General features: G+C 38.7%; 1 protein-coding gene and 1 long non-coding RNA gene across 2 annotated transcripts in view; one reads left to right on the top strand and one right to left on the bottom strand.

The window, feature by feature from the left end:
• Positions 1 to 9,150, bottom strand: part of TBX2 (T-box transcription factor 2) — a 26,097-nt gene extending 16,947 nt beyond the window's left edge. Inside the window, exon 1 of the mRNA XM_083173747.1 lies at positions 9,136 to 9,150. The gene's annotated coding sequence lies outside the window, so the exon portion shown is untranslated. The remainder of the gene's footprint in view (positions 1 to 9,135) is intronic.
• LOC146060496 (uncharacterized) overlaps positions 1 to 24,868 on the top strand; it is a 26,667-nt gene extending 1,799 nt beyond the window's left edge. The window contains exons 2-6 of the long non-coding RNA XR_014470441.1: positions 9,355 to 9,434; positions 10,175 to 10,350; positions 16,290 to 16,351; positions 20,511 to 20,654; positions 24,151 to 24,868. This is a non-coding gene — a long non-coding RNA (uncharacterized LOC146060496). The remainder of the gene's footprint in view (positions 1 to 9,354; positions 9,435 to 10,174; positions 10,351 to 16,289; positions 16,352 to 20,510; positions 20,655 to 24,150) is intronic.
• The last annotated feature ends 214 nt before the right edge of the window (positions 24,869 to 25,082 follow it).

The raw sequence follows: 25,082 nt of genomic DNA, 5'->3' as shown, positions 1-25,082 counted from the left end.
GAGGCAGATAAGGCAGGGTCTGTGTCTGGCACTCTCAGACATTTAGGGACAACATATGGGAAGAGTGTCAGGAGAGAGATAGGCATCAGCTCTCCCAGACAAGGTGTCATCCTATGTCTCCTCCGGGCCTGCCCTTACCCTTCCCTGGCCGCCACCAGACACTGTAATACATAGGAGCTGCAGATGCTGGGGAATTACCTGGCCGGGTCACACTACTGTAGGACATCCTAGAGGTCATTATCCAAAACTGAGCTCTCGGTTCCCTGAACTCCAAACACACAAAATATCACAACATACACAACTCTACTAAGAAGGCAGTTCCAGTGTCTATGAATGAATGCACGGTATACACAAATGTGTTACTATAATATAATATGTGACACAATGGCAGCCATCCATGTAAATGCATCCTGTGACATATAATGCTGATGGACACATGTGTAACAGGCTATATGCACAATACAACGTTTAGTAAGCCACACACATAGCATAGAAATATAGTACACTATTGATTGTATGCGTGTGTAGTACTTACCACTGTGCATTCTGCGTGAATCAAACATATCTTATATGGTCAAAGTATTTTTCTTTTTTAATTGAAATTGAAGTCTGTTAATTCTAGGCTGAATTGTCAATAAATGTATCTTCATTATTTGCAAATCGTTACATTAAATCTAGTGAACGATATTTGTTAACGATTACCTGGCCTATACTTCTTGTTCTACCAGGACAAATTGAAAGTTATGTGTCTCGGCAGGACAAGCAAATGCTGGAACTGCAGACACGATATTAGAGTCACTGGTTTCTTTTTTTGGGGACCTATGTTAATTAATCATCACTACATTTATAATTGTCATTTAATGGCCACATCATTATATGGGAAAGCCTGGAAGTAGTTCCGTGGATTTAGGCATTATGTAATTGCAGTACAATAGGGAGATTGTAATAATCGAAATGCAATGGTAAATTGCTGTGTGTACATACACCTCCAATATGGAGGGAATTTGTAACCGCACACAGGACTAACCTACTGTTGTACTTTACAATGGGTTGGTAGAGGTGAATTAATAGAACACATTTTTCCTATAGGATAATATATGTAATCATTTAACAGCACGATAACGTCACTCACATGATAGTTAAGGTTGCAGCCTTAAAAATACTTTGCCCTCTCCTTTCACTCACTTTGAAGTCTAAACTATGCCCTCAAGTCCTGCGTTGTAATCTTATTGGTTGACATGGACACTGCACTGCCAATAAAAATAACATTTAGAAAAACATCCTAACTTCAGTGCAATTTAAAAGGAGTTGACCATCCCCATGTCCTCTTTCTCTAATTTTTTTTCTTTCATCTTTACTCATCTCTCCTCATCATCAGTTAACTATTTTTAGACTGTAGACTTAGACCTTGGCGCCAGGCCGTTTAAGACCTGTCAAAGTCCTTCATATTTCCCCATGTCACCCGGAGCCTCCTTCTCTCCCCTTGCATGCACAGGCAGTCATTGGGATCTGTGAGTTTGTGAGCAAACCCAATTTGCTCTTCTCCATTGCTGTGTTGTCACTGTGACCTCAGTCAGCAGGGCTGCTGGTGTCCTGTCCTGTTCACTTAGACAAATTGCAAGTGATTGATGAAAAATAACAATTCTCACAAGGAACCAACCCTAACATGCATTCTCCTCCCTCTCCAAGCTTGGGACCTGGCTCCATACACTCTATAGGAAATGAATGGAAATCTCAGAAATAACAGACTCAAACACTTTCAGCCCTCACTGGCAGGGTCACAAATGTTCCCTGCTTGTTTAAATAAACGTATTTGCATAATCCCCTTGTATCAAATTTACCAATAAAGCCACGATTAGCAAATACAAACATCGAGAGGAAGAAAAATAGGTTAAGTAAATTCAGAGTTCCTGTTTTTTGGTAAAGAGTACTTTTGGGGATCATGTTGCTTTTTAGATCTATTCCCAAGTCTTGGTTTTTACAAGTAATTTGGGATCCTAGATGACTCAATCCTTATTGGCATTTTAATAATGTAAGATCTGGGTGAATACAGCCAGCTTTTAGCAAATGCTGCAGAACCAGGCTGGATTTGATCAGACTGCATCCATCTTTGCAAAACCAAAACATATGACCTACTTGCCATCAGACTGCATGATATCAGTGTGGCCAAACAAGCAGTTCTTGCATTGTGCTTCCCAACTTATCAGAGGCAAAATGCCTTTATTTATAAAGGATTTCTAAAAAAAATAGAAAGAACATCTTAAAGATCTCTTTTGATAATGCATAATTATTATTATTATTTTATTTGGACACACACATAGTATTAATATTATTAATTTTATTGTTATTATATTATTATTATTATTATTATTTTAGTAGTAGTAGTATTTATAGTAGTAGTATTCATAGTAGTAGTAGTAGTATTCACAGTAGTAGTAGTAGTAGTAGTATTTATAGTAGTATTATTCATAGTAGTAGTAGTAGTAGTAGTAATAGTAGTAGTAGTAGTAGTAGTAGTAGTATTTATAGTAGTTGTATTCACAGTAGTAGTAGTAGTATTTATAGTAGTTGTATTCACAGTAGTAGTAGTAGTATTTATAGTAGTAGTATTCACAGTAGTAGTAGTAGTAGTAATAGTAGTAGTAGTAGTATTTATAGTAGTTGTATTCACAGTAGTAGTAGTAGTAGTAGTAGTAGTAGTAGTAGTAGTAGTAGTAGTAGTAGTAGTATTTATAGTAGTTGTATTCACAGTAGTAGTAGTAGTATTTATAGTAGTAGTATTCACAGTAGTAGTAGTATTTATAGTAGTAGTATTCACAGTAGTAGTAGTAGTAGTAGTAGTAGTATTTATAGTAGTAGTATTCATAGTAGTAGTAGTAGTAGTAGTAGTAGTAGTAGTATTTATACTAGTAGTATTCGTAGTAGTAGTAGTATTTATAGTAGTAGTATTCACAGTAGTAGTAGTAGTAAGTAGTAGTAGTAGTAGTAGTAGTAGTAGTAGTATTCACAGTAGTAGTAGTATTATTAGTAGTAGTAGTAGTAGTATTCACAGTAGTAGTAGTAGCTTAGTAGTATTCACAGTAGTAGTAGTAGTAGCAGTATTCACAGTAGTAGTAGTATTCACAGTAGTAGTAGTAGTAGTATTATAATTTTATTTATAAGGCGCCACAAGTGGTTTGCAGCGCCGTACAAAGGAACAATACAGGGAGACAAAGCTTGGCATAACATTGAATAAATAACAAAAATACAGTACAAATAAATAGCGCCACAGATCAATACACATTACAGCTTAAATGTAAGTAGTGAGGACCCAATCAACATACAACTAGAGGCTTGAGGCCAATGATGGAGAGGAGTATGCAGACGAATATGGTCACTGAGTGTTGGAGTATAGGAGAGCTGTGAGTGAAATGTGAAGAGAAGTGGGCTTTGACAACAGGAGGGAAGAGGGCCCTGCTCAGAGGAGCTTACAATCTAGTATTAGTAGTAGTAGTAGTATACTCATTTAAGGTGCAACAAGTGATCAGCTCCTTAAAAAGCAGATACACAGAAAGAGTATAAACCAGGCATGTCAAAACTATGGCCCTCCAGCTGTTGTTAAACTACATGTCCCATCACGCCTTGCCACAGTTTTGCTATTAGGGACTTCAAAAGCTATGGCAATGAATGCTGGGATGTGTAGTTTCACAAAAGCTTGAGGGCCACAGTTTGGACATGCCTGATATAAACAAACAAGTACTCTATAGAACATTACAAGGCATAGACAAGGTGTATAAAACTTGTTGCATCAGCAGCCATACTACCCAAATTAGCAGCAGGGTAGCAGAACCCACAGCTATGATGCTGTTGTTGGCACTAGATGATGGTGTTAGCGAAGGAAATAAATCACAAGAGGGAAGAAGGCCCTGCTTCTGGGAGCTTACAATCTAAAGAGGAGTGGCAGACGTATACACAAACATTTTCCATAACAATTAGTAAACTCTTTGCTGGCCCACCCTGTACTTAAGTGGTTAAGATATGTGAGGAAAAGGGAGCCCGGCCGGCAGTTATCAGCTGTTATCTCTGCTTGTGCTGTATGTAGATATAGCATCTAGCAGCTGATAACAAGGTAAGCAGGCTGCAGTTTACTATCTAGAACAAGACTGAAACGTGTTGCTGTCTCTCCTGTGGAGACTGGTGTGTGTGGACTAGCTAGCCTGGAATAAAGGCTGTCTGGATACTTAGCTCGGGTAGGCTCACAACGATAGGAACTGTCTATATGGCACGTTGGGAAGGAAAAGCAACAGGTGAAATACAGTTTGCATGTCTGCCTGTGTTACCTATACTTGTTGTTTTGTTGTGGGACAAAGACAGCAGCACAGTCACACAAGAGCGCTTTGTGTGCTCCCAGGACATAGTGAAAAAGGAGTTTGGTGAGGAAGTGGGCAACAGGTGCCAACTCCTGTGAATAATGCCCAACTGTGCCCCCACACATGACCTGGGATATGTGCTTAACTATTAGCTTATTTCGTGTGTGTGTGTGTGTGTGTGTGTGTGGGGGGGGGGGGGGGTGTTATAGATCACATTATCTCACATACACATACACACTCTCACAAACACACACATACACACAAACTTTGCTTATGTGTACTATGATATATAGCTAGATAGATGATAGATAGAAAGATTGATAGCTAGATAGATAAATAGATAGATTTTTCACCATTTCACTGGACCGTAGCCATTAATGGAGTCTTGATTTTAGAAATATAAATATATATATATATTGTATACACACACACACACACACACACACACACCTATGATTAGGTGTTTCATTTCCATATGTGTACTACCACACATTAGCACAAGTGTATATATATATGCTCCTTTATAACATTATGAATGTTATTTCAGAAAATACGTTTTCAGGTTTTTAGAATGACACAATTGTGTCCGATATACAGTGAGTTTATCCATGAAAGATCGCTGACATGTAGATAATCTTCATTCCAGGTTTCCCTATGAGACCATCATGTATATGTGCTGGGACCTTTCATGACATTTGTCACTTATGCAGAAATTTATTAACAACAAAATCGCAAAACTGTAACTCTGCAATTAGGGTTTGAAAGCGGCAAAGAAAACGGTTTTCTTAAAAGGAAAGCATCTTATTTGTATCTTTACACTGTGCTCGAAGTAGCTCATAGTTCAAGGTGTTATTATTGACCTCGGATTTCCATTTAGGTAACTCCACAACAATACATAACTATATTATTATTATTATTATTATTATTATTATTATTATTATTATTATTATTATTATTACTATTATCCTGATATTATTATCAGCAGGATGAGTGCAAAAATAAATGGTACAGTACAATATGTAATTTAGTACTACACACACCTTTTATAAAAAAATATATGGAGATTTAAATAATGATTTAAATAATGTTGATATAATAATAATAATAATAATAATAATAATAATAATAATAATAATAATAGTGTCGTGACTGGGTCATTGTGTGTATATATATATAGATTCGGTAAATGTGTTACACCATCAATTCCTTCTGATTTAGAATAAAAATAAGTGTCTAGCAACAGTTACTTTTTAAGTTTTCATTTCGCATTCTTTGCAATTAAATATGTTATGTATAGCTCTATATTGTGTCACCCCACCACGTATGGATTACTTTGATGTATACACAGTACCCTGTACAGCCAGCTACAATCGGCAGCAGGCAGGGAGGGTCAGTTATGAGAGATCCTCTCCACTTGCATCCTGCGTATTAGCTGTCTGCTTATCTAGTCAGAGGGGGGCGCTAACAAGCGTCAATGAGACAGCGCGTACGCAGTGCCCTGTTCCTCAGGCTATTATCCTGGACACTCTTCTACAAAGGATACTGAAGCTTGGTTTCAGGAATATGCCTACTCTAATATTCCTAAAACGTGAGACTTATGCTTGGGCAATTTTGCAAATAGTAAAGCCAATCTCTGTTTAGTAGTACTTAAAATAGCAAGACAACCGCAGAGGGGTCAAAATGAAAACTTCCATAATAGTCTAGACATGTACTAAAATTATTTCTGGGAATCTTAATAAATCACAATAAAAGATGCCGCTTATGCCATTTGCACATTATGCACTTCTGAAATAATAATTGAAATTCGGTCTTTTTACAATGACCGGTCCTTTAACAAAGCAGGCTGAGAATGAGGAATGTCATCGCTATAATTAGGAGCTCGTTACCCAGAAGACGCAAGTTACAGCCATTGTGCCGGGACCTCTGCTGGTTCCCTCTGCCGCATTTGCAAGCGACTTCGCACAATTATTATAGGCAGTGTACAATAGTTACTCCAATGTTTCTATCCAATGTATTTGTACCTAACAGGAGGCACAACGGGTTCCTCCAGAGTTTCACAAGTTTCAACTTATTTGCTTATTAATATACCAAAGGTTTAACGTGTGGATCTCTCTCTCTCTCTCTCTCTCTCTCTCTCTCTCTCTCTCTCTCTCTCTCTCTCTCTCTCTCTCTCTCTCTCTCTCTCTCTCTCTCTCTCTCTCTCTCGCTCTCTCTCTCGATTTAATTTGTTGTAAAAGTTAAACACGTTTACCCAAGTCTGTATGTATATCTATCTATCTATCTATCTATCTATCTATCTATCTATCTATCTCTAAAATTAATGTATACCTTAAATCACTGTTATAAAAGTTAAATAAATCTTAACAATTTTTTATCTATTTATCTATAAAATAATTTTATACCTACAACCAGTGGTATAAACGTAAAACACATTTTACCAAGGTCTGTTTGTCTGTCTCTGTCTGTCTGTCTATCTATCTATCTAAATATCTATCTATCTATCTATCTATCTATCTATCTATCTATCTATCTATCTATCTAACTATCTATCTATCTATCTATCTAACTATCTATCTATCTATCCATCTATCTATCTATCTCCCTCTGACATTAATTTATACCTACAACCATTGTTATGACATTTAAACATATTTTACCAATATCTATCATCTATCTATCTATCTATCTATCTATCTATCTATCTATCTATCTATTGATCCGCTAAATGTCATCATTCTTCAACTCTTTTCCCCGGGATTCCCACAGATACCTTTCATTAAATACAATTGGCTATAAAATCCTGTATTTATGATATGGCATGAGAACGAATATCTACAGAGGTCAATACATTACTGCTAGTAGTCCCTTCCAGCAAGATTCGTCTGCATTATTTCCATATGGCATCGATAAGGAGAAGTATAGCAATTTCCAATCAGTCAGGAAAAATAACCATTCAATTGAAGACTCCATGTAAATGACAGGAAATTGGCAGCTCATCAGACAAGGGCCAGCCCTGCCCTTACAGGAAACAATGGCAGCCTGTCAATAAAGCCAGGGCGCTACCTGAGGTGGCGTCACCAGAGCTAGATGGAACCATAGATAGACTGATGGGTACCAACTGGTCAATCAGGTTACACTACAAATGACAGGGGAAAGTAGAATGAGCTTTGTAATGTCCACTATGGGCAGTTTGTTACCGACTCCTACATCAGAAGTAGACCTGTCAGATAAATCCAAGTTCTCCATCTCACTAGTGTGTGTCTCTACAGGACCCTTCTCATAAGGGTTAATATATGAACTTCAGGCCGGCATCATAATATATGATACATAATTACCGAGATCCCTGATATCTACTAAATGATCAGAGCTGTCTTAGAATAGAAATGCATTTTCTGGTATTATTTTTTCTGGCACTACATCTAGCAGGCAGTATAAAATCGTTATTTTCCACACTCCTCTGAATACACATTACCCCCACTCTTTCCCAACTCTCCCTTCTCTTCTTTGATCATTGAGCTCTGACCTTGTTCTCAACAGTCCAGCAGGTTGATTGATTTTCAATTACAAAGTCTTCACTGAGTTGGGACTAAATTAACCCCTTTTCTGTGTGTTCTGCTATTTGTGCATGTCCAGCCCGATGATGGAGTTGTGGCCCATCAATTCTCCTCCCCCGGGCATCCAGTAAAGACATAACTCCTTCCATCCCGATAAGCTATTTATTATAAACCGTAATGCATAGCAATAATTCAGACTGGACCATCAACTCCCTGAGACCAGTTTTTTTTTTTAAATGCCCGCACAAAGTCCAATAGAAAATCTATTAACTACAATATGCTCATTAGAAAGGACCCACTTACAGAACGTTCTAATGAAAACCATTTTTCATAGCATCTAAATTCCACATAATGCAGATAAAGCGTAGTGTGTTTATTGCCATAGACCCAGATCGGGGAATAATAGTTTAAAAGTTCATTTATTTTGCTCATAAGTAGATATTTGAACCACAGGATTGTTACACAGAAGACACAGTCACACACGTCTAGTTCTACACCTAGTATTCGCTTGTATTTATTAATAACAAATAGACAACTAGGAGTTGTAAGAGTTTAAAGTGTAAACTGTTCCTGTCCTCATCCCAATGGCCTTACATACAAGTTATCTGCCTGTCTGCACTGTAAGCATGTGAGCTGTGTATTCTCTCTCCTAGTAATGTGCTTCGTTGCATCTATGTGGAAGGAACTATTTATCCAACACAGGGCCACACACAAACATGTACAACCTCTGATCAGCTTCTTCAAGGTTTGGAAGATTTGTATTTACAATCCTGTGGGAGATTCTAAGTGCATTAAAGCAAGCTTTGTATTTACTGCAACATCATTCTTTAAATAAAAGGGATTAAGTAAAGCTAATATTTAATTAAAAATATAACGTTGTCACTGTCTCTTAGCAGGGATTACACATTTGGAAATAAAAGCAGTCCTGTTACGTCTTGCAGATGGAGCATTGTCACAGAGGGGGTTGAGGTCAGGTGTAACTATCATTTCTGTTTGTTTAAGGTGGTGAGGATGGGTTGCAGGGCGCCTAGGGATCACAGTGAGCAAACACAGAGACTTGTATATGGATAGGACAGGAGCATAGACATCTCTGCCACCTTTGTGCTCTAGTACTGTGCCATAGGGGATTTATTCTTGTCCCTCCCGATTGCATTTGAAAGCCCAGCACAAATACAATGATTTATTTTCCCGACCGAGGGCAACACTGATTAGGGAATAATATAGCTGCTTACCTGTAACCCTCCGCCTCTGCCCAGGTAATATGGTCAGTCCCCTGTCACTATCCCGCGGGGTCCATGGTCAACCACAGAGCAATACCTACTGGGGGCTGATAGAGTCCACGCTACTGCCCAGAAGAAGGAACAAGTTATTCTCTTGCTTTTTCCCTCTTGCAGAGTTTCTTTCTAATCAGTAAAATATGAAGTTGATGAATTTAACCCTTTGTCTCCCAGCAGCCCGGAATAAAACACGAGATGAAAGCAGTTCCAGATGCGGAAGCTGCCAATCTGATTTAACTAGAACAAACAATCAGGTAAAACAGATACAGGTGTAAGGTTTCGCCGAGAGGTCACCTTCAGGTTTATTTTAAATCACTTTCCATTTCCTTCCTTTTTGATTACAGGCTTTCTATGTTATCCATCTACTTGAAATTCCAGTGTGAGCACAGCAATATGCGAAAGTCCAACTCCATAAGAACTACAACTCCCAGCATAACCGCATCTTGCTAGTTTCTGCTTAATGGACTTTTTAAATCTAAAATATATAAATGATAGCTACCATAATATGCGAATTGTTATTATTACTATTAATAATAATAATAATTATAAGGTGATGATGATGATGATGTGGTGTGTTCTGGGAACTATCAGCATGTAAACTAGTAACACAGGCTATGTATGTATCACATCCGATCAGTGGGGAAATGAGACACAGATGGAACTTCCCTGAACATTATTCCCGTATCTAATGAAATGGGTCTTTTCCGTTATACCGTTATCCTAACGATTCCATCAGGGTAACCCAGGAAACCATCCTGGCAAGGAAGAAGTTTATTTCCCATTAATTGAAGTAGTTACCTTTGGCTTTACAATATAATACATTAGGTAATTATATATCTAAATGTCTTATGGTTCCAACTTCATTTATCCTGCTGGCAAGTTATCAGCATTGGTAAAGATGTGTATTTCTGTAACATGTATGTATAGGGACTGTGGTGTCTCCCTGTGTAAGGCTGCCACAGGTACACAGATCATTTGTGTTTCCATCTCCCAGCAGACACCTGTCCTGTATGCATCACCAGGAGAACCTACAATTTCCTCATTGTTGGCAGAGGAGCCGCTAGCCCCCGGCCACTGGGAGCTGCTTCCTGCAGCTGGGGGACAGGTGCACATCGCTGATGGCTTCTATTAGCCAGATTCGGGCCACTGGTCGCAGAGAAAGTGCTGACGGTAATGTGTGCCTCTCTGTTTTATCCAATTCATTGAAATAATAATAGTGTTCAGCTGTCTGTCATGGGCATGGAGACGGGACAGGATGTCCCAGGTGTAGGGCCTGCCACTTCATTGCCACCTGTTTCTCTTGCACAATGACTACAGCAACAAATGCTATCCTCTAGGTATGTCACTGAACGATTTCTCCCCAGATCCCTATCTGGCAACCTCTGGCTCTCCGGCAGATCTGATATGACAAGACGCATGCTGAAACTTGTAGTTCAACAACAACCGGAGAGTCAGAGATCTGTGCTTCCTAACCAGAGATTCACTGATACAAACATATGATGTAGGCTACACAGGACTACTATACTAGCTGGGGGATTTGGGGCTCTGCAGCTAGAACTGGGGTGCCAGGTGTAATCAGGTCAGGTGCTGTGTAATATCTTATAGTAACCCCATTACCTACTGGCATTATATTACTATGTGCAATTATTAACTGGTGTACAACAAAGACACTATATTGGAAGGAATTTATAGTTGTTTCTACCTGATAAAATGCTTAATTTGTATTAGTGATTGTTAGCCCCTCTTAATAAATTGTACATTATATATATATATATATATATATATATATATATATATATATATATACATACATACATACATACATACATACATACATACATACATATACTACACACATTGGAGGCACATACATATAATACACACATTGGAGGCACATACATATAATACACACATTGGAGGCACATACATATAATACACACATTGGAGGCAATCCAAAATGATATTTTTAGCATATACTTTTATATAGCGATTCATAGATTGACTGATCAAGAACAGAACTTCAGTTTAGAGATACTACAATAGAAATCGTATAATACATTAATGCAAGTATAATAATGGTCACGTGACAGGGGCTGGTCTCAAAGGTCGCCAGACATTGGCACATGTATCAACTGGAAAACTGCAAACAAGCCGGATACAGTGTACCAATTCTCAGGGGAGCAATCTGTGATGAAAGATACATTTCGTGCAGTCCTGTAAAATGTTCATTCATAAAAATAGCAATAAAATATAGGCAACATCACGCTCTGAAATAACATATGCAGACGATGCACTGCAGGATCATCTTGATCGATAACTGATATACTGATTGTTATATATACTCAAGAATAAATTCGTGAAACTGTTTCGAACTTTGAATTAAGTTTAATGAAAAAGCTATGCAATTAGTACATCGTTTTAAACATACAACACAAAGCAAGACTTCTAATGAAGCTTGGGTATATATAATACAGTACAGCTTCTGCAGCTCCCCATATATGGAACACTTTATGGTCCAGACTCAGCATTGTTGAACGTCTGATATATATACTGTAGCAGGCTATGTTGTGACTCCTCGACAGATCTATAAAACACTTGAATGAATTATATTCTTCTTCTATATAATAATAATTTGGCACAATTCTTTTCAGCGCTAATTAGATACTCGAAATGAACAAATGCAAAGCCAGGGAAAACATTTACATTATAGCAATAATAATATTAATTATATTTCCAACTTAATATTTGACTATTAAATGGTAGGAAACTATTTTATACTTGGCAGCTATCTGTATCTGCTACGCAGGAATCATACTAATGCGCATGCGCGATGACATGTATCTGCTTCTACTTAGAGCATGGGCGGGGCTTCCACCATAATTTATGATAATATGCAGAAGGGTTTATAAATCCCCAGCACTCCTTAGCTCGTGTGTGCTTATTGTGTCAATGGGCTGTGAATCATGCATTCTGCGTTGTCCTAAACTTGGAATGTAAACGTTCTCCAAGCAATCACCACACACATTCCAGGGCTAAGGATTACAGGTGTCCTCAGCTCAAAGTCAGCATCTTCTTTATCCCAGGCGTTCCCATGTGGGGACATTGCAGAGTATGAGGCACAGCTAAGGGATGCTCACAACTAGCAGTTACTGTAAAATAAATGGAATCGTAAGAAAAAAAAGGGAACCCAGCAATCAGCTTGTGGCTTTGACAAGTTTTGCACGAGTGTAGATTTTCTAACGGACAATGATGCCTCTAATAAACAAATCTCACCCCTTCACTTCTACAGGAAGCTGCTGTCTGATTGGATTTCCCTGAGCCCAATGCTTTCCAGATTTGACACCTTACAGTTTATTTCACTAGTGGTAAAATAATATAGAAATTATGTCATTCAGAAAGAATACAGAGGATGACCACGTGAACCAATATTTTATAAACATTTCACAAAAAATAATGGATTGATACATATGTCAACTGGCTTACACAATATATCAACAGGGCTTAAGTTATCTGCTTTAGTATCTAGGCAACAGTTTTTAAGACAATGGCTCTATTACTTAAGTGATGACATTGTGAAATATCCAAATATTGCTAATAGCGCATTAAGGTACCGACTCTGCAAATGCAAGGTTATCACACTTATTAATAGAAGCTGTGATTGTATAATTATTTCATGCAATGATTGGTTCAATATCCACCAATTTATATCATTACCCATATTTATATTTTTACAATGTGAACATTTCAGCAGAAATAACTTACTATATATCCTAGGCTATAAGGCATTTTATTTTTTATTTTACAGGTCATACATAACTTTTTCTGGAATATTGGAACACAATAGTTTAATTTAAAGGAGAAAATAATCAAATTATTTTGATCAGTTAGAAGTGGTTAAATATTTCATAATTTTTTGTAAAATTCTATATATTTTTCTTTAATGTTTCATCTCTCAATTATTATTTTTTGCACTTTCGTGAATTTACATTCATATAAGAATTATATGTTAACTATCATTTTGGGATCCTCCCCTGCACAAATCTGACATCTGACACAAGAGCAGGTACATGGGATGCGGTCAGGATCCTGGCAGCTGGTATCTTGAGTCACACAATACTTTTTTCTTTTTTGTTTGTACAGTCACACAATACTGACAGCAGAATCTTGCTGGATCCAGCCAGTTGGTACTGAGATTTGGGCTAGGGTTAGCAAAGGAGTGGGTTAGGCTGAAGATAGGGGAGGTTAGGATAAATACATGACTCTGATATCACTTGTGAATAACATGGGAGAAGTAAAACTGGCATTCTCTCTTTCATTCACTATGGTTTTGTGTATAAGGTTAAGGGCCAGATGTATCAAGCTTTAAAAAGTGACAAAATCGAGAGTAATAAACAGCCAGCCAATCAGCTCCTAAATACCCTGTTACAGTCTGGGTGTGAAAAATGACAGGTAGCAGCTGATTGGTTATTAGTCTCAATGTTATCACTTTTAAAAACTTGATACGTCTGGCCCAAAGTAGGGTATCTAGCTTGTAGAGCGATAGCATTGTGAGAGATAAAGTAACAACCTGCTGTTACTTTATCTCAGCTGTTTTTTTTTAAACCAAGAAATTTATCTCTCACAATTTTATCTCCGAACATTAATAAGTATAAAGAAAACCCAAAGTGTTGTACCAGCGCCAGCTGTGTATATGTAAGGTAAAAAGGTGAACAGTTTCTTCTATATTGTAAAGAATTTAAATCATACAGAAAAAAAAAACAATAATAAACCAATGCACATTTGAAACATATAGAATTCTATAAGATATTAGGACTTTCTCAAGTACCAAAAAAGCGACATAGTGATTTACCAGGTAGCCATCATAGTCTCTTTCGAGATGGTGGAAGGGGGGTATTAAGGGGCAGACTAGATGGGCCAAATGGTTCTTATCTGCCATCAAATTCTATGTTTCTATGTTTCAAATTCTATGAGTCTCACGACTTGACAAGGGTGAAAAGATGGTGAACCTGGATGATCCTGCAGTTTTGTTGTTGCCTCGGAACAGCCTTCATCAGCAGCAGAAAAGATTTTGCTCCTGATAAAGCTCCCCAGTGAAATGCATTGAGCCACTATTCACACCTATACCACTGGAAAACTTTATTCAGCTAAGACTTTTATTTGGACATATGCTTAACTACATCCATGCAACTTTTACTCTGTTTAAATTGTATCTCTGTATGTAGAATCTGTGTTAATCCTTATGGCACTGTGAAATCTGTGACTTCTTAAAGGTGCCCATACATGGCTCAATATGTGCTATTTGCGTTTTCTACTAGTTCAAATCCCATGGTATATGCTACAACAGCGATTGGTATTCTACAGGATGTTAAATTAAATAGGATCAAATCTTATTTAAGGTTTATTAACCTTTTGCATTATATATATATATATATATATATATATATATATATATATATATATATATCAATACTAGTAAGCCCACTTGTAGCAAATGCTTCTAAAGCTAGTCTGCTACCTTGTGATTGCCTCTATGTTTGTGCATGTGTGATAGAGAAAGATGTAGTTGCCAACGGATGGCAGTGTTTCAGAGACACACAGACACTAGACTATATATATATTTAGAGAGAGAGAGAGAGATATGAAAGAGATATATAGATATAATGTATATAATATGTTTCACCCGGTCCATTCCTAAAATCTAATTGAGATTAATAAATAACTAATAATGATTTACTACAGCAATCTAATACCATTTTGTCACTGTTTATATCACAAATCTGCTAAATGAAACCCTTGTGCGCGAACAAAAATGTGTACATTATATAAATATGTGCACTGCGATTTATACCAGATAAACATTTCACATTATACACTAATGTGCATCTGACAATGTTAAGCAAGGTAGAAACATGAGTTTGTAAACCAGGCGTTCCTGTAAAGCTGGATTTCAGCTCTTGCCATTCTGGATTTTGTGCATTTATATATAAATATGCATGTTAATCCCAATCACATGTATTTCACACATTGTAAATGTGTTTGATGAACATGTGAAAGGACCCTTAGGCTTAGCAATAAACTACTATACTCCGCAAAGGCTGCATACCTACATTCACAGTTGCTAGAGACAGATTCTTATGTCTGGTCACACTTCTAGAACCGAGTATGCTACTATGAATATAATAATGCATCAACCAGTTTAATATAGGGATTTCTTCCATTTTTTTTTCTATCAAAGAATGGCCTAATTAAAATATGCTTTCTAATAAAGAAGATAGAAAAGTTATGAAAAATAAGAAATAGCAAATCTTAAAAAGAATATATTGTCAATTAAAGCTTAATTTGATTACCAGTTATTTATATAGCTCACACACAAAGGGCCCGGGCAGCTAATTTTGCCCACCGCAACCTCCCCGACTGCCTCCGCTGTGCTGCGCACAGTGCGCTGTGAAAAGCAGGTCCCGAAGAGCAGTCTTATTCAACCCAGGACACGGCAGGCAATTAAAATGCTGCACTGGCATTTGAACCAATCAGAGCTTGCGTACCAGCAGCCAATCAGAGCGGCTGCCAGTACATGAGCTCTGATTGGCTCACCAGCCGGTGCTGCATTTTAATTGGCTGCCGGCTTCCTGATTTGAAGAAGCCACCACTCCAGGACCTCTGGGCTGCAGCTCAGTGGAAGAGGAGATGGGGGAGCAGGAGCCGGGTTATGGTAAGTCAAGTAAGGAGGGGGGGGGGGGGGGGGGGGGGGCAGGGCCCGGACTGGAAATGAGTCCTGGGCCCCAAAATTCATGATGGCAGCCCTTCTCACACATGTTCTATAGAATTTTGAAGAGAATATTTGGCCATTTACAACAGTCCCTGCCCCAGTACAGCTTACAATCTACAGTCAATATCTCATGTACAGGCACACACTTAGGCTTACTGTATTTATTTTAATTGCCGGGAGCCAATTAACTTACCAGAATATTTTAGAATTTTACAATATATTTGGAAGAAACCCACGCAAGCACGGCAAGAATGTACAAACTCCTCACAGCGCAGTGGTGGAAGCAAACCATGACCTCAGTGCTGTAATGCTAACCATGAATAAAACATTTTTTGTCTTCCAGAGATACAATATGTGATAAACCATTAGCTCCTCAGTATATTTGCCTGCTGCTACTGATACCATGTAAGTAGCCAGAAATTGTATTTTTTTTATTTAAACCTACAAAATTATTATTATTATTAATATTATTATTACATTTCATTTATAGGGTGCCACAAATGTTTTGCAACGCTGTAAAAAGTGCATACAATAGAGCAGTACAGGGAGACAGAACTTAACATTACAGTAAATAAAGAACAAAAATCGATTACAGGTAACAAAGAGCACCACAACACAATACACAATACAGCTGCTTAAGGCCCCCATACATTAGTCCGACTTGTCCTAGGGAAAAGTCGGACCTGATTTCCCCTGCAGCTCCCCAGGAGGGGGAAGCACGATTAGGCACTTGATGTGCCAAGGTTTGCATATGATAAATCGCATGGATTTATCATATGCAGTCCCCGGGGAGCTGCAAGAGGAGGGAGCCGTGCAAGGGACGGCAGCGGGATGCCGGCTAATTGAGAGCCGAGCAGGGAGAGGCTACATATGGCGCCGGGCAGGAGGAAGCTGTGTTGCGGTGGGGTGACAGCGGGAGGCGAGCAGGGAGAACTTGATGACATGACGCTGGCTGCTGGGCAGCACCGCAGCGGCGGGAGCCGGGAGAAACAGATAACTTAAAAAAAAAAAACGCCCATAGAGATGACTAGCAAGCCATTGATTGGCTGAGAGCTCTCTCAGCCAATCGCTGATTGGCTGAGAGAGCTCTCAGCCAATCAATGGCTTGCTAGTCATCTCTATGGGCGTTTAAAAAAAAAAAAAAAGTTATCTGTTTCTCCCGGCTCCCGCCGCTGCGGCGCTGCAGCGTCATGTCATCAAGTTCTCCCTGCTCGCCTCCCGCTGTCACCCCACCGCAACACAGCTTCCTCCTGCCTGGCGCCACATGCAGCCTCCCCCTGCTTGGCTCTCTATAGCCGGCATCCCCCGCCCGCTGCTGTCCCCCTGCACGGCTCCCTGGCTGGGCTGTACATAAGATTTGGCAAATCTTATGTGCAGCCCGTCCGACCTCCCAACCCCGATCCGATGCGCACGGGACTGCGCATCGGATCGGAGGGGATGTCTACAAGTGCGATTTGGGCCGATTTCACTGCCCGATTCATCCGAATCGGGTGAAATCGTTCCCATATCGCATAGTGTATGGGGGCCTTAAGTTGTATATAGCGAGGGAGTAGTCAGCGTACTACTATAGTATGTGCTGGCAGCCATAGGCAGGAGATGAGTATTTACCAGCAGGAGAGCATGCAGGCAAAGATGGTCCCTAGGAGTAGGAGTGGGGGAGAGCTGTAAGTGAAAGAGGGCGTTGACAAAAAGAGGGAAGTGGGCCTACTCTAAGAAACTAACAATCTAGCTAAAAATGTCAAATAAGGTTATTTTCTGTTATTATGAGCTGCAGAATGTTAGACATCTTCATTATTTTACTTGTGCTATCCTGCAGGTTCTAGACTAAGGAGGTTATTCTGATCGTAGCGGCCAAACGTGCGTACGTTCGCTATTAACGTACGCTATCCGTACGCGGCCGTTGGGGTTAAGTCCACCCACAAATCAGCCGCATACGTACGGCCAGAAACAACGTCGAAGGGGAGTGGCGTACAATTGAGCGTACGCCAACGTACACGGACGGACCAGCCCTTACACTCCGACAACTGGCGTACAATTGAGCGTACGCCACCGTTTACAGACGTCTCTTGTCCGTCTTCCCACCGACTTCTTGCGGCTATCTGAGCGTACGCCTGCTTGCACGGACGGGTCCCTATTGTTTTCAATAGAAAACTCAGCTTATGTCACCGCTCGTGAGAGTGAGCGTACGTCCGTGTACGCTGGCATACCCTTCACATATATGGACCTGCAAATCTTGCCTTTCAACTATAATTATGAAAATTAATTAATTGATTGAATTAATTAATGTGCAAAATAGTGGGCATGGGCTTAAAACATTGCTGAAACATCCTTTGTAGGTGTTAGATGTGGTTTATGTTATTGTATCATAAATACAAAACCTATGTTTGTATTAGAGTGAACACGTTGACACATGTCGACTTGTGTAGATTGAGTGTGCTACTGTGTAAAGTCTATGAAAGCACGTAGTGAATGTGTCTAACTGTTTAACAAATACCTACCTTAGCATATATAAGCAGGTCTTAAAAAGATTCTTACCTTAAATTAAACAAACCTTTAAATGTAGAGAAGTATAGAAAGATAAGCTTCCAATGTGTTTGAGTGCTGTGTGTGGCTTGCAGGTAGTGAAATCATGGTTTGGACTTAATAGACTGCAGCATTGCTTATTACATTCAGGTGTATGTGTTTGAGTAGTAATCAGCGTAAATTAGCAAACCCAGGCGCACGCAGGCATGCGGTATCTGTAGGGGTGGTCTGAGCTGGCGGTTGGCGGCCGCCTGTTTTGTGTCCGAAATGAACGGTGCTTTAGGCGATCGTGCGGTAGTAGCACCGCTCATTTTTGGTGCACACCCCCGTGTACACCCATATTTACGCCCATTTTCCCTCATTACTTCGGCCGCTCCCCTCAACACGCCCCTATGCCGCCCCCAATGCCCGTACACTCGCGTACAGGTTTTTTCGCACGGAGAGACCCGTCCGTAAGCGTTGTGGAGTGTTCGCGCCTGCGCATTAGCGAATGTACGCATGCGCAGATCATGAAAAACCCCGGAACGTACGCGTACGGCCCGGCCGCACCAACCAGAATAAGGCCCTAAGTACCACCAATGAAGTAATACAGGCTGGCTGTATTTCAATATATCAGGTAATTATAAGAAAATGTGCTGCTCTATGTATTCGATTTTTAGGAGAAATGTAGCAGTATGTAGCAGTATTTGTAATCTTTGTAATCTTACTGCTGGATGTATAATAAATCCGCACAATTTGACCAAACTGCCTGCAGGTTTAGGTATCAATGTGTCCTCCTCGCCTATTTTAATACCAATATACTTATAATGTATTTGTATGTTTTCATTATTAGATATCTTACCTCAATTTAATACATATCAGTTATTGGAAATGACTGTAAAGATAGCAATACTAGTTTATTTACCCATATGTACCATTCCACCATCTACCAGTTCCTCAAATCGACCAATTGCGTGGCGCTGTTCTAATTAGCATTCAGTGGTGTGTCATTGGTTATTGCTGTAACTTCCCAAAGCAGGTAAATAGAAAGGTCAGAGAGGAGGGTTATTGACAACCTCTCTGCCTGTTTTATACAAAAAAAAGAACCTAGACCCAGATCAGTACAGCGAGACAAAATGATGCGTTCAGTAAAATAAATTGATCAAATAAATTTGTACTTGTATGTTAAGTCTGTAGCTATTGAATGTTGAATAGGTTCATTTGTGACTATTAGAGGTTTATTTATGTCATACATACACATACATACAAGTATTTCTCCATTATGCATTCTAATTTTTTAGTTTTCTACTATAGATTTGTTCCCCTCATAGCAGACATGAGGGATGTATCCGGATTCAGTATTAAATCCCGGCGGTAGGGATCCCAGCGTTCAAAATCCCGACCACCGAAATCCCGACAAGGGGGGGACGTGGATCGCCCCCCCTCGCTGCGCTCGCCACGCAGCGGGCCCGTTGCCTCACTGCGCTCGGCACACTAATTTATTCTCCCTCCGGGAGTGTCGTGGACACCCCCGGAGGGAGAAAGTGTCGGGATTTTGGCGGTCGGGATTTCAGAGGTCGGGATTTTGAACGCCGGGATCCCGACCGCCGGGATTTACACTGCATCCCATGTATCCTTTATTGCCATGTATCATACTTAATATATTTGCACAGTTATACAGGGTACACACGGTGAGATATGCGCTTATAGTAGCAAAATCGAATAGAAAATCGAATAGGCATAGAATGGTTTTTCTACATTTGATGCAGATTCGATCTCAATGTGTGCTCCTGTATACTGTAAATCGAATAGAAAAATAGTCTTGTCAGGCAAGTCTATATAGTACAGATCTGTACTATATAGTCAAATCAAATGTATTTTGCGTACCTTTCGATTGCAAGCAAGCAATCACAAGCAAAATCACACTGTGTACGCACATTAGTGCCTGTATTACGATTTTTCTGATTAAGTATTATTACCGTAATATATTTCACTACACAACTTTTACTTACCTAAATTGAAGTAGGGTTTTTTTTAATCTCTTGTTTATTTTTCTCCCCAGAACTCCCCATCAGGATATATGGAATGTCATGGTTGTATGACTATAACCCTAACTGTAACTGAGCTTCCTATTTCTTTTGGTCCAGTTAGCCCTTTCTGCGGTAACTGATCCATCTCTGCTTGTATCATAAGTCTCGACTTGAAGGTACTGTAATATATAAAATCCATCTTGTATCAATTTATTGCTAAAAAACACCACAATGTTTACAAAATTCACGGAATGTGATTTGTGTTATTAGGTTATTATGTAGGCTTGCTTTCAAAACAAGAACAGTTACACATTTCATCTCTGTACAGTAGAAAATGTTTAATATTTCATACATCAATTAAGAAAAAAAAAAACACCTAGTTTGTACTTTGACAAAATTTTCTACATATAAGATTTCCGAAAAGGAACATTTGGGCTGAGGAATTATAGATCTCTGCCAGAACCGAAAATGAGAACCTAGTTTTAATCACACAAAGGCTAGGAAGGTGGGAGAGGGAAATTTGTACATTTGTACCGTTAGGTCTTACTCTAGCTCAGTTTCAGGATCTCCACTTACTTTACAATAATTGCTTGCAGTTGGGAAGTTTTATTTTCCTTTGAAGCAGTCATTAATCAATTTCTTTAGATCTATAATTGACATATTGCAATTGGTATTATAGTCTGTCTATTTACATAGAAGAGTTGGTTGTCTATACTTCACTATTTATAAGCCCATCTAAATGACGGCTTCTGCAATGGTTCACTTTGAGCTGTGACAGTTTTTGTCCCACAAACTCCCCACCCCACCCCAGTCCCTATCTGCTCCTACCTCCAGTCTCTGTCTTCACAGCTCCCTCTCCATATCCAGAGAGTTTAAAACAGATCAGTGTCCCTGCAAAAATTGCTTTCACTTTGTGTTAGCACACAAAGGAGTAATTTAGTCCATCAAGTGGCCTCTAATGGTCAGTGACTGTACTTCACCTCATAGAGGTGAGGAGTAGTTAGCCTTTTATATGTATGTGTATATATATATATATTTATGTATTCTTGTTTAGTTTGTGCTTTGAAAGATACGAGCAGACATAAATATATTTTTACTCAATCGACCCTGGTCCCCCAAGTAGAAGAACTGCACTAGTCCATGTTTTAATTCAGGAGGATGTACAGTATTCCTGTTAGTGATACTATCAACTACAGAAATAGGGGGGATTTAAAAAAAAAGCTCTGCATTTATGTCTAACTAGACCAAAGGTATTAAACACCTATGTTAGAAATCAAACCAGCGCTGTTTGCACCAACTCTTCCTTCATTGCTGAAGCAGGGTGAGTATCTAATGCTGCATCTGAGTACCCCTGGACACTGTGTGCGGGTCCCTGACCTGGGACCTGTCTAGTTCTAATTAAGGAAGGGGAGAAAAGTACACTCTTTGTTGGGACACTTCTTAGATTTAAAGATTTACACCACCGATTTTTTGACAACCGATGGTCCGGAACCTCCTTTAATCTGGACACGGGGGGGGGGGGGGGTTAGTATTGTTAGGTCTTTAGATGTAGAGGGGACTGTGGTAAGGCTTAGAAGTAGTTACTAGGGCAGTGGGAGGCCTTAGAGAGACAGTGGGAGGGTATTGGGACGCAGGGGGGGATCGAATTTTGGGTGGGAGGGCATGCTGCGGGGACTGATAGGCGATGTGGGAGCTGGAATGCCCTGAGAGACAGAGACCAACTGCTGGTGATGTGGTGGAGGGGGTCAAGGTGCTTTAACATGGTATCACTGATAATTTGGTAAAGTGCTGGATCGAGGATGCCGGATAATCGGTGTTCAACCTGTAGCAACAGTTATAATAAAACTTAACTCTTATTCCATATTATTTATTAAGAAAAACAGTACTAACACTGTCTTGTGTGTTATTATTTGCATATCCTGCACGTAGATATATTCTCATTAGATTTCTTTACATCTAAGTAGTGTCCCAACAAAAAGTCTTCTTTTCTCCTCTTCCTTGATAGTAATTTTTCTGACTCATCACCTATATACTAGGGATAACTGGGAATTTTGATTCATTGCACATATCTTACCTTCTGCGGATATCAATCAAACAATTATTTGATTACCTAGGAGTAGTCTAGCGTGGATGCTCAACCTTGTTGTTTCCGACCTGTCTGGCTATGCAAGTTAGTGAGCATCAGTGTTTTAACTTCTAAACAATATGTTGTGAATGGAGATAGACTTCAATGGAATTCTACAGATAACTATTATACATCACAAATTCTAAATGATGTCAAAAGATAATACAAAGAAGCTAATCAAACAATATAGATTAACTGGTCATTCTAATAAAATAGGCTACTTTAGTAACATTTTATAAGAACCATCAGGCAGCTACTAGTATGCCAGTGACCCCCACGATGATCTGGCCATGGCAACTTTTAGGATCACTGTCCAATTTGGCCTCAATCTTGATGAGTTTTTGATGACTACATTTTCCAGTGTGCAGATAATTATTTGATCAATTAGAATAATTATCAGGTACCAGACTAATTATGGGATGGCATCGATAAATTGACATTATCAAATAATTTATTTTATAATTATCCTGAAACATTATTGCCCCATGTATAACAGATAACCCTTAGTGCTGCCTAGAAGTAGATACATTTAAAGAAATCCCTCAATTACTTAACATCTATTATAAGTTTGAGTGGACTACATTAAGAATAAATCTATTTTCTCATGTGCATACCACCAAACAAGGTGACAACTGTGACTGCATAGTACCCCATACTCACTGGAATGCTAGTACCTTGAGACTTGACATTGCGTACTCGCAGAGTGTTTGTATGGATGTATCTGTATGTACACACACTTCTAGAGTACACTTTTATACAAGTGGTTGTAAAGCTGCCTCACCATACAGTCGCAAGCGGCTAGTGCATTTAGCTGCACAATCTTAACAAATCTACTTCAATCTATGTATGTCAAATCAAACCTAGATTGTTTATAGTTTGTTTTATGACTTAAGTTTATGTTTAAGACTTAGCCTGCATATAAATCACCAAAGCCCCAAAGAAAATATACATATTGTACTCATTACAGGCTAGTTAAAGGATTAGAAGCAAATGACGTAACAATAGTTTAACCATTCTGGATAAATTCCACAGCGTGTCTTCAAAATTCATGATGGCAGCCATATCTAAGGGGCCCAACATAAGTGACTTCATATTTGTTTCCTATATATTAACATTTGATTCTTTAGAATTATGGAATTAGATTAAAGAAAGGGACAATAAGGCATATAATCTACACAAACACTGATTTTGTAAATGATTTTTCCTCCTAGGATTACTGGAACATTGTTAATGGTAAGATTTTGTGGACAATCACTTTCATGTTACACAAAGGCTTGCAGGATGAAACTATTGTGTTTTTTCCCACTCAAATGTATAATCATAATATGCACTGCAAGTATCTATCAGCCGATTTATCTAAGGTATCTGTGTGCAGATGGGGGCAGGATCCACATTAATTTTCTTTATTAGGATTTATTACATTTTTGGAATGAAACATTTCACCTCCATGATAATGATGGGGCAACATCTGTTTTTCTTTTAGAAATCTTGATAAGACCTCTGAATTTTGTTTTCTTTTTCTTTCTTTTTTTTTTTGTCTTAAGTAGGAAAATGACTGAAGCAGCTGCACTAATGTTGTGTCATCATCGCAAACGTTTATTTTTAAAGTTGCAACACAGCGTCTGTTCAAAGACAAATTATTCAGAAAAAGAGAGGTCAGTCGCCTGGTTTAAATGTTTCATGGTGCCATTAGGAAGCTAATGTCAGAAAATATTTTTAACATCTCTCAATCATATATATTAGAGGTAGTGTTTGTAGACTCAGCATATGGACTTAGGAAAGAGTGATGTGATTTATTTTCTCTATTGACTTAAACCAGTTCACAAGAATCAATGCATTGTAGACATATTTTAAGTGCTGGTTTAAACTTTTTTTTATTGTTCTTGCAAAGTCTAATATGGCAATATATATATATTTTGATATTTACATAGGTTAACTGCTGCACAAAGTGTTGTTAAATGAAAAGAAATCCTGTGACTTATCACCTATAAGAAAAACATTATCATAGCTCACGTGCAGCAAAAGGACTTCTGTATTTGTTTATATATTATAGTCACCCCATAATGATTTAGAAGTGTGCTAACACAAATCCCATAAGAAATGTGAAGTAAAATAAATGATATTCTTTTAAATAATCTTACAGCTCTTTGAGTTATACAGACAGTTTGCAAATAGAAATACCGGTAATTAAATCGGAAATGAACAAACTTTATTATCAAACATTAATTATTTAATATGAAGATATATATTTTTGTGCATAAAAATAAAGGAGGTTTTACAACTTTTTACTATGTGTTTGATTATGTGAAAAGTTCCTTCATTTATTTAGCCTATCTCCTACCAGCCGGTTACTTTTCCATTCTGAAGTGGGCAGGGATAAAAATAACCTGCAGCCAATCAAAACATGAAGTTGTTTGTTCATTAGAATTATGGACGAATTTACCCAAACACTGAAGCAAAATATGGCAACCAATGGGCA

This window comes from Crinia signifera, chromosome 2 (assembly GCF_055691185.1).
Source record: "Crinia signifera chromosome 2, ASM5569118v1, whole genome shotgun sequence".
Classification (NCBI taxonomy): Eukaryota; Metazoa; Chordata; class Amphibia; order Anura; family Myobatrachidae; genus Crinia; species Crinia signifera.
The sequence above is the reverse complement of the archived record's forward strand: the minus strand, read 5'-3'. Positions and strand labels throughout refer to the sequence as shown.